This window comes from Balaenoptera physalus, assembly GCF_965194825.1.
Source record: "Balaenoptera physalus genome assembly, chromosome: 3".
NCBI classification, from domain to species: Eukaryota; Metazoa; Chordata; class Mammalia; order Artiodactyla; family Balaenopteridae; genus Balaenoptera; species Balaenoptera physalus.
Genome location: NC_138890.1, coordinates 87,811,603 through 87,822,514, shown reverse-complemented (window position 1 = coordinate 87,822,514; position 10,912 = coordinate 87,811,603).

Here is a 10,912-nt window from a genome sequence, read left to right as displayed (position 1 = left end):
CCGTTTTACTGAAGCATTTACTGAAGACAGTAAGTTAGAAAAATAACAAGACGACAGCTAAATGTATTTGATTCAAAAGTGACTGACACTGAAGGAAGCCCCAGTCCAAGGATGGTGTCTTTGGGTCATATAATTTCTCAACCATTTGTGGGAAGACTGGGGGGTGAAAAAGAGATGATTTATGGGCTAAAATGGGAAGTAAACCAACGTGAATGTACTATAGTAAGAAATCCCTAAAAAGGGCCCATTTATATAATGTGGGGCACATGTCTCCATACGAGCTAGAGATGCATCTTTGCTCCTGTGAAGGGACCTCTTCCAGCTGCACAGTCTCCTTCCCCTCAGTGCTCCATTTGCTCTGGTGGAGCAGCAAGCTGGGCTCTTAGGGTGGCACACTAACTCTTTCTAGGCCTTTGGGGATCCAATCACTTTTGTAGGATGTTTGGAAGTTTTGATCCATTTAGTGCAGTGATAATGCTGTCAGTTGGTCTCCTTAGGGCTTTAACAGGTTAATTAAAGCACCTCCCTCAGACTCCTACTGTTTCCTCCCTTAGGCACTGGGGAGAGGTAGGCAACATGGTTAAGAGCATGCTTAACATCATCTGTCTCCTAGTTTTTCAGACTTGCCCTTGCAGTGCTGTATCGCCTTTGTGACCGCAGGGCTTACTACCTTGGTGCAGCGACTGTCTGCTCTTCCTGAGGGAAAATGTTAGGAAATGTTATCTTACTCCAAGGCTGAGGCTTGAACAGAACTCAAGACTCGCAGGGAGGACTTCAGGGAAGAGAAGTTTAAGCTCCCCAAAGGACTGGAATTCAAGCAGGTTATGTGCTAGTACAGGTGCATTTTGATGGTGTATCCTGCCCAAGAAGCCCCTCCTGGTGCCTACGCCCTCACCACCCTCCTTCCCCGATTCTCAGGGGTTGCTGCTGATGGCTCTCTTCATACAGTACCATCTGACTCCCACCCTCCAACCCCGGTTCCAGGCCACAGCTGATTGGACCAGGATGAGGCCCCCAACCCCATCTGTCTAGTCATAGTTTCTCACCTGGGAATTTGGAAATGAAATTCAACAATACTTGTCCATTCAGCTGGTTGTTTGAACTTGGGACATCTACTCTTGGAGGGCTAACTTCTGTGGGCATGCAAAAGCAGGGACAGAAATGACATAGCCACACAACAAAACTAGATGAGAGAATGTGAAAAGAGCGAGAGAGAGAGAGAGAAGCTGTCTTGATTCTTCGTGGCTTTTTAGTTTCTAGTTCCAGTTTCTTTTATGGTTTGATTCTGCTTGTTTCCCTTGGACTCTGTGTAGGACGTACACACAGGACCCTATTTGGCCTAACCCAATTTGAGTGTGTTTTACTTAATTATACTTTTGTAAAAAACCTTGACCAAGACAAGCTGATTAAAGAAAGACTCAAAACTGGAATCCAGGCCCCCTGTCCCCAGGCAGATATTTTTTCGGCATTACTGGACCTTCTGCCTGTTAGCTGGACTCCAGACTGCAAAGGCAGAAGCTCTTTTCTTTGGCAGCTCTGCTGTGTCCTGGTGGGGCCAGGACCCTGAATGGTCCTACCTTTCAGCCCTTTGCCCTAGATGGTTCCCCAAATGGATGATCTGCTGGCACCCAGCACTCATCCTCACGCAGACTGGAACAGAAATCAGTGCTGTGGCCCCCTCCACCTGCCCATCTGAGCAGCGGGTCTGAAAAACCCTTGGACCATTGCACTCCTGATTCCTGCATGACTTCTAACCACCTCAGGGTCAGTTTCTAGGAGCCCTTACCTGAGAGGCCTCAGGTGATGAAGGTGATGCCTTCTACCTCTTTGGAAGGGGTACTTGAGAATCATTGCAGGAGAAGAATCCCAGACAGGCCCTCACTCACTGCTCTAAGATGCCAGCTCTTGTTTTGCTACTGTGTGCCATTAGGATAAGGGCAAGCTGACATTCTGAGTGAGGCTAATTGTTGGGGGCAGGAGGGAAACAGGAGCAAAACTGGGCTTCTGATTGTGTCAACAGTGTTTCTGTAGCTCCTGCTGTGGGAAGGCCCCTCTCTCCAGGACAAGGCAGACTGCGTGCTTTTGGCATGAATAAAAGCCATGTAGTGATCCAGGGTTGACCTCTGCATAGAAAAGCTTCCTGCTTAGTTTATGGCTTTAGAATGGGCAGTCATAGATTTCTGGCAGAAAAAAAAAAAGCTAATGTATTCTTGTGAAGCAAAGAATAGAACTAGTGGGATAAATGGTACTTGAGAAGCTCCTGACCATTCCCATACTAATCAGAAAAAAGTCTAAATGATGCTGATTAAACTTTAAACAATTTATTTGGGGCCTAATTTGGCCTGCTAAAATGCAGGGGCTGGCTGCAGTCTCTCATAGGTCATGAAGCCTGGTGAAGAGGAAAAGCTCTAGTACTTTTGTGACCATTGTCACAGCAACAGCTTTCTTCGTTCTGAAGGATGAGACAAGTTCTGCTTGCAGAAGCCAATGTGTTGCTAGGGAGAGCCAGGACACATCAACATCAAAAAGGGCTGGAGGCCTTGAAATTATTGTCCTTTTTCCTTATCTATACATTACCTTCCTGGCCTCCCCTTCAAAATACATACAAGCACATACAAACACACACAGGTACCTACATTCTCACACCACTACAGTAGTCCCTTTGATAAAATACATTTTCAAACTAATGTAATAGGAGGATGAGAAGGGGCTTTAGAGTCTGTGCTAGTCATCTATTGCTGCATTACAAATTACCCCCAAACTTAGCAGCTAAAAAGAACAAACATTTATTATCTCACTGTCTGTGGGTCAAGAAACCGGCATGGTTTGGGGGCCTCTGGCCCAGCATGTCTCACAAGCCTGCACCCAAGGTGTCAGCTGAGGCCGGCATCACCTCAAGCCTCAACTAAGGGAGAAGATCTGCTCCTAAGCTCATAGATAAGGCTGTTGGCAGGTCCCAGGGGCTCATTGCCTGCTGGCCAGAGACATCAGTTCCTTCTGCAAGGGTTCCATAGAGATGCTCACAATATAGCAGCTGGCTGCCCTCAGAGTAAGTGAGCAAGTACCCAAGAGGTCAAGAGAGGGAGAGAGGACCCCCAAGATGGAAGCCACCTAATCTCAAAAGCGACTTCCTATCACCTCCACTGCATCCTCTCCTCTACAAGGGAGTCGCTAAATCCAGCCCATAGTCAAGGGGAGGGGATCACACAAGGGCATGGATACTAGGAAGTGGGAGTCACTGAGGATTCTTTTGGAGCTGTCTACCGTGAAGTCATCCAGTTCAACCACACCTCTGCTCTGCTTGCATACCTCTTGCACAGGAAGCTTCTTCACTTCTGAGGCAGCTCTTTCCATTCCACGTTTAGAATTTCTTAGAGTGAACCATAAAACCAGTGGGCATGGTCATTTGTGACCTCCCAGCTTCCCTTTCCTTTCTGGCACTTCTCCATTAGGGGCTCCCTCTTCTCCTATCCTCGGTCTAGTTTTGGGGTGGCCACAGGACCCAGCCCTGAACAATCAGAATTTTGTGTCTCTTGGTAATTGGTTAAGGAATGGGTACAGGCCTCAAGCTAATCCAATTTACATTCCCTGAGATCTCTTTTTACCATTCCTGTGAGCCTTCTCCCCTCTCTGCCCCTACACTTTCAATTCATTTTCAAGGGCTATTTATGGTAATTCTTCTGAGGACCAGTCTTGGGCTGCCCCCAGTCACTTTGTCCCAACCACAGCGAACTGGAGGTACCCAGGAATTTATATTACGCCCCCCATTTTTGTTTTTGACCAGTTAAAAAAATTTTTTATTGAAATATATTTCACATATCATCGTCTTTACTCATTTAAATGTACAGTTCAATGTTTTATAGTATATACACAGATATGTGCAACCGTCCTCACAGTCAGTTTTAGAATTTTTTTATCATTTCAGAAAGAAACCCTATACCCTTTAGCTATTACTCCTCTATCCCCAATCCCTGCCCCATCCCTAAGCAATTACTAATCAACTTTCTATCTCTCTAATTTTCCTATTCTGCACATTTCATACAAATTGAATCATATGTGGTATCTTGTGACCAGCTGATTTCACTTAGTGTAAAGTTTTCAAGGTTCATCCATGTTGTGGCATTTACTGGTGCTTTATTCCTTTTTGTGACCAAATAATAGTCCATTGTATGTATATACCACATTTTGTTTATTAATTCATTAACTGATGGGCATTTGGGTTGTTTCCATGTTTTGGCACCAAGGAATAATGCTATTATAAAAATCCATGTATGTGTTTTTGTGTTGACATATATTTTCATTTCTCTTGAGTATATACCTAGGAGCAGAATTGACTGGGTCATAGATAACTTTTAATTGTTTGAGGAACTGGCAGACCAATTTCCAAAGTGGTTGTACAACATTTTATATTCCCACCATTAGTGTATGAGGGTTCTGATTTCTCTACATCTTCACCAACACTTGTTGTTATTGGACTTTTTGATTCTAGCCATTCTAGTGGGTATCAAATGGTATCTTGTTAGGGTTTTAATTTACATTTCTTTGATGACTTAATGATGTGTAACATTTTTTTTATGTGCTTACTGGCTATTTGCATATCTTCCTTGGATAAATGTCTATACATATCCTTTGCTTGTTTTTCACTTGGGTTCACCCATCCTTTTGACCAATAACTTTTTGGTGTGAGGACATGAAAGCTGCATTCCCTCAGGTTGAGGTACCTTGAGACATGACTTTCTCTCCAGAGTCCCTCTGAAGAATCAGATAGGAGTCAACATTACCTGAGACTTGTACCTTCTTCCCTTCCCTATCAGACTCCTTTACTAGAATGAGGTAGCTTGTCTTGAGAACCAGCTGCCTTCAATTCCTTCTCAGCCTGTATGAACATGTCATTCTTCCACTGCCTTCATCTACTTGAATCTGGGCCAGCTTGTGACTACTTTGTCCAACAGAATATAGTGATCCAGAAGTGATACTGCCCACTTTTGCACTTAGACTTAAGAACTTAAGCAGTTTCCCCCATTTTCTTCTGAGTAATTATGTAAGAAGTCCAAGTGATGGTTCTAATCTGATCCAGCATTTCAAAGTTTTTTGGACCAATCCAGTTTTACTCTACTATAAAATTTTTTTTTCATAAAATTACGGTTTCTCGTTGTAGAAAATCTGGAAAATACAAAAAAAATAAAGGGGGTGAGGGGAGAGATGAATAGGCAGATCACAGAGGATTTTTAGGGCAGTGGAAATACTCTGTATACCATACTGATGGAAACATGTCATTATACATTTGTCTAACACATAGAATGTACAACACCAAGAGGGAACCCTAAGGTAAACTATGGACTTAAGATGGTTATAATGTATCAACGTAGGGTCATCAATGATAACAAATGTATCACTCTGATGAGGGATGTTGATAATGGGGGAAGCTAGGTATGTGTGGGCCAGGGATTGTATGGGACCTCTTTGTGCCTTCCTTTCAATTTTGCTGTGAACCTAAAACTTCCCTAAAAACAAAAAGTCTTAAAAAAAGCATAAATAAGATAATAAAAATCACTTATAATATACTTCTTAGTGATAAGCACTGCTACATTTTGATATGTGTACTTGAAGTTTTGCCTGTGTTAATAAATCCATATCTAGCCATAATTTATCTACCAGTCAATTTATCTTTGTGTAGTTTATCAAAAATGTTTGGCTTGATTTATATGTACTTTTCCAAACTCAGTCAAGTTTCTGACCAGGGTCATTATTCTCCTGGTCTCAGAAGCCTAAGACACTCTGACAAAGTATTATAGAAGGTATTTGAGTTCAAGAGGTATAAATTAAGAAAGAAAGCATGGAAGGGGGAGTTGTGAAACAGGGAGAGGGAAGAAGAGCCATAATTTCCCTCTTAAGTGATATTAAAGTCTCTGATTCTTAGCAAACCAAGTATTTCTACCTTTTAATTCTCAGAACTGGGGGTTTTATCTTCATAGGACCCATTTTTGTTAAGGGAGTGGAATGGATGAGGTACAAAGAACTTCTCCCCATGAAACCACTTACTCAGCAGATGCCCCCTTTCCTAAAACATAGTCTAAATAAAAAAAAAACAACCAACATATATCTGCAAGTTTTAGATGAGGAAACTTTAAGATAGTGAGTTCTGCTTCAGGTAGCACAGGGTGAAATAAAATCACAGAAGATGATTCTCAAACATTGACCGCAAGTCCTAGGGGTTCATTGCATGCTTGGGGATGGAGGTGACAGGGTTGAACAGGTCAGAATGCATTGACTGTTGTGGCTGCTGGATGCCTAGCTAGAGGTCCATGAAGAACAGCTAGTCCATCGGCAGCATGTCCTAAGTGAAACCCAAGAGTCATTTGTAGCTCTGGAGTTACACAAAGTAAAACATTAGATAAAACATCTGTTCTATTAGGATGGTGAGAGCATGGGCACAAACCAGAGGAAAAGGATATACTGACAAGAGCTAACTATTGTGGCTATGAAGAATCAACAGAAAATTGATTCCAAATTCATCTGCAGTGGAAATCTATGTAAAATCCAAGAAAATCAGTTTTGCCACTTCCTTGAAACAGTATAAATAGATAGCAAATGAGTTAAAGGTAAAGAATCATTTGGGAACGCAGTGGTTACCTTCTTCCTTATGAATGTTGAAAATGTCATTTGTTACATCCAAGCTTGGAAGAGTGGAGGCATGGGGCTCTCAGTGAAGCATCTGCTTTCCTTACGTGCTCTCTTCTGGCACGAGAAGGCTCGTCTGTCTCCTTGTTGGAGGATTCTCTTGGAGGTTTGCTTATTGAGGCTTGCCAACACACCCTACACTGCCATGTCTGCTCGATGGCAGTGTCATATTTTATAGGTTCTCACAACTTATTATGTCCAAGTTTCCTGCCGTTAATCACCAAAGCCTGCTATCTTCACTATAACCTAATGAATTTACATCCACTGAAACAAACCCCTTTCCTGACTGCTGTAGTGCTGGAAAAGGAATGTATATTTCTGGCAAGTTGTCTGTTCAAATGCAATTCCACCAAGAAAGAATAACCATCCTAGTTCTAGTATCGACTTTTTTTTTTTTTTTTTGAGAGCACTTTTGCAAATCAGTGGTTGTTGGGGCATTGATTTTATTTGGTAGCAATCATTGATCTTGGTTGGCTTCCCAAGCTGAATTAAGGCTGATGAGTAGTTGACAGACTGGATATTGTGACAGATTCCCTGACCATGACGTTTTACTTCAAGTAATGTTAGCATTTGTATAAAACAAGGTTTAAACATGCAAAGATAAGAGATGCACGTTACAAAATGGTAAAATTAAGATGCTTATCAAATGTAAAGCTCTTTCTATAGAATAAATTCCAATAATATCAGTAAATATTAGAACTTGTTGACTCTAAGTTCAGGCAATAAAATACATGCTGTATGGTTCTTCATTGTTACTGAGTCTTCATTTAAATACTCACTAAATGTCTGCCATGGTGTATTAATTAAGATAGTTATTAGCAAGGATTATAAAGTCCTAAAGAAGGCTCTGGTGGTGGAGATAAAGAGGAGAGGAAAGATCTGAAGGACATTTCTAATAGAACATCCCTAGGAAAGTGATTCTATGTAGAGGAGAAAGAAGGAGTTGGGTAACTATGAGCTTTTGCTCTGGGGAGACACCATTAACTGAGTGCTGGGGATGCTTGATTCAAGGTATCTACATGACATGAAAATGAAAAATGAACTACTTAACACAGTAAGCCTTAGTAAATTAAGTTGTCTGTTTGAAGATGCCTCCTCTCCTCCACAGATAAGGAAGAGTGAGCCTTGCAGGCTAGGTTTGGGCATGAAATCCCAGTACCAGTTTCTGGCACTGATGAGTGTCTGAGTAGGTTTAAGAGAGAGCATCTGGATGAAAGCATATTGAAAAGCCGGGAGGATGGTCTAAAGCTATTTATGAATCCCATTCTAATAGACTCCATGGGAGAAAAAAATCACTGTTTTTTGAAGACCCACTTGATTAGGACTCTGAGTGTCCACTCCTGTTCAATTGGGGACACATTCCCTCTCTGTCATTGGGGTTCCTTCTTTCTCTTGGGATGGAACGAAAGCTTGGGGTGGAGTGCGGGCTTACAGGATGCCTGCAAAAAAAAAAAAAAAAAAACCCACAGAAGTCTCTAGTTTTAAGTCTACTGTGTTCATGGCTGGCATCATCGACATCCAAACCCTCAGTGTCTCCTGACATCCAGTAGCTCTCTGTTTCCACATCACATGGGATGTGGGCAGCTTTGATGAAGCCAAGACTGTCTGTGGCTAGGGTCCTACCCCTTGGGTGCCCATGGACCTGTCTCATTCTTAGGTCTTTGTGCACCAAGGCGCCACTGCGGAGCAGGACCATGTAGTTCTCCATTTTCTCTGGGCACCTGCAGCTATCTCTCCTCCCTCCAGCCCAGGGGAATCCCCTACTGCCCTCACTACTTCTCCAAGTCCCTCCACTTCTTCCAGCAGCCCTCTCCTTCTCAGTGGGTTTCAGGTTAAGGAAACTCAAAGCAGAAAATCTGGCAGCCATCTTGTTTTGCACTCTGTTGTGTACCTGCCCTAAGGCAATGAATCAAAAAGCTGGCTACCTGCTTTGATGAGGGAAGAAAAGGGGGAAAGCACAGGGAGGAAATCTACTTACATTAATACCTCAAAACATGATGTGGCTGCTTCAGTCATGAACCTGAAATTGCTAGGCAGAGAAGGAAATTCTAGGTTTTGAAGCCAATGTAGTGAAAAGCCTGGTAAGCCCACAGATTGCAGGCTTGGAGAAGTAAGTGGGAGGTGAAGCCTGAAATAGTCCCTTCAGCTGGGGTGGAAGTGTCTAGCTATCACGTCTCTTCACAGGATGTTCAGGGCTCCATGGAAATAGGGGGAGTGGAAGCAGCGTGAATTTTTCTTTCTATATTTCCTTTTGAAAAAGCTAACAGAGTAAAGGTTTACCCTCAAAAGAAAGTTGGGTTTACCCTACTTTCTGCAGATTGATTGATCTGCTCTTGCATTTCTGCTTCCTGGTATGCCCTGCCCCTCCCAAGCCCTGGAACTCAATGACCTCCTAACCCAGGGCGAGGCAGAATTGAAGGCTGGGCTGAGCAGAAGCGGAATATTAGTTGATCCACTGCTGGGTTGGACTCAGTTATTGATTAACTTACAGAGCAGAGAAGACACAGCTGATGGTACTCTTTCAAAATAAATCAGTATTCCAGACACTGAAAGGGAAACTAGGTTTGAGGGAATTGCAAAGACAGGCTGAGAAAAGATCAAACCACAGAAGGTCAGGTACCACCAAGAGATTTCTGGCAGAAGGAGGTAGCCTTTTTATTGAAGGATGTAGGCAGCTAGGGAAAGGCATCAAAGGAGATTATCTATTTACAACTCCCTATTCTAGAAAAGATCAAGAAGAAAGAGAGCTGGGAGTGGAGAGAAAGTGGTGGCTCAGCAGTCACCGATGTGATGGAGAAATGGCATGAATGTTTGATGAGGGAAGGACGCAGCAGAACTGTGTGTGCCTCTCTGATGTGGCCGTCACTCTGGGTGGGCTGCGAGGTGGCAGAGGTCACGGGGGACAGCTCTCCCTTTCCCTGCCAGGAGGTGACAGGTGCTAGTAGCATCACTGTGGGCTGGGCGCAGGTGTCTGGGTGTGGCCGAGGTTGGCTGGCTGAGAGTGGAGCCAAATGCAGATGGGAACATTGTCATGATTAAAACTACAGGAGAGGGGCTTCCCTGGTGGCGCAGTGGTTGGGAATCTGCCTGCCAATGCAGGGGACACGGGTTCGCGCCCTGGTCTGGGAGGATCCCACATGCCGCGGAGCGGCTGGGCCCCTGAGCCACAATTGCTAGGCCTGCGCGTCTGGAGCCTGTGCTCCGCAACAAGAGAGGCCGCGATAGTGAGAGGCCCGTGCACCGTGATGAAGAGTGGCCCCCGCTTGCCGCAACTGGAGAAAGCCCTCACACAGAAACGAAGACGCAACACAGCCATAAATAAATAAATAAAATATTAAAAAAAAAAAAAAAACTACAGGAGAGAACACAGCTGATCCTGGGTGATCAATTTTCCTTACTACGGCTTGGTTTTCTCACCTGGGACACAACAATACTCTTACGCATTTGTGAATATTAAATGAGACCATGCATTCATTTGTTCATTTATTCATCCGTCTATTTTTTTCTGGGTGCTGAGGGTATCGGTGCAAAAATAAAGTCCTCCATGGAGGACACAGACAATGACCAACTCAACAGAGAAATCTAAGACTGTCAGGTCCTGAGCAGTGGTAGAAGCAAAACGAAGCAGGGTGAGTAGATGGCATGATGGAAGGTGCAGCTTTAGATAGGGTGTTGGGGAAGGCTTCTTGAGGAGGGGGCATTTAAGTAGACCCCAATGAGCAATGGGGGCAAGCCAGGCTGCTCTCTAGGGGAAGAATATTCTAGGTAGTGAAAACAGCATGGAAAATCCTGAGACTGGAACATACCTGGTGTGCTTGGGGAATGACCGGAAACTGGTGATAACGGGAAGAGTCATGGGAAATGAAGTTAGAGAAGGAGCCAGATCATGTAAGGCTTTGTAAGCCATGGGGGAGGACTTAGGATAGTATTTTAAGTGTGATGGAAAACCCTAACATATGCAGGGAGTTTAATTAAAACACATATGGAGCACATACTGGGAATAAGGCCTGTTCTAGGCACTTCACTAAATCGGTCCTCAAACAACCCTGTGATGGCCCAGGAAGTTCAGTTGTTACCAACCCTTCTGAGTCAGGCCCCAACAAGGGTCCTCGCCAATAGAAAGAGACCGGGTTCGGTGGGGTTGCTTTATAGGGATCGCCTCACCTGGGAAGGGGGCAGGGCGCAGCTGTGCTGCTCGCCTCGGTCCAGATCAAACAAAGTGCCGAGGGCA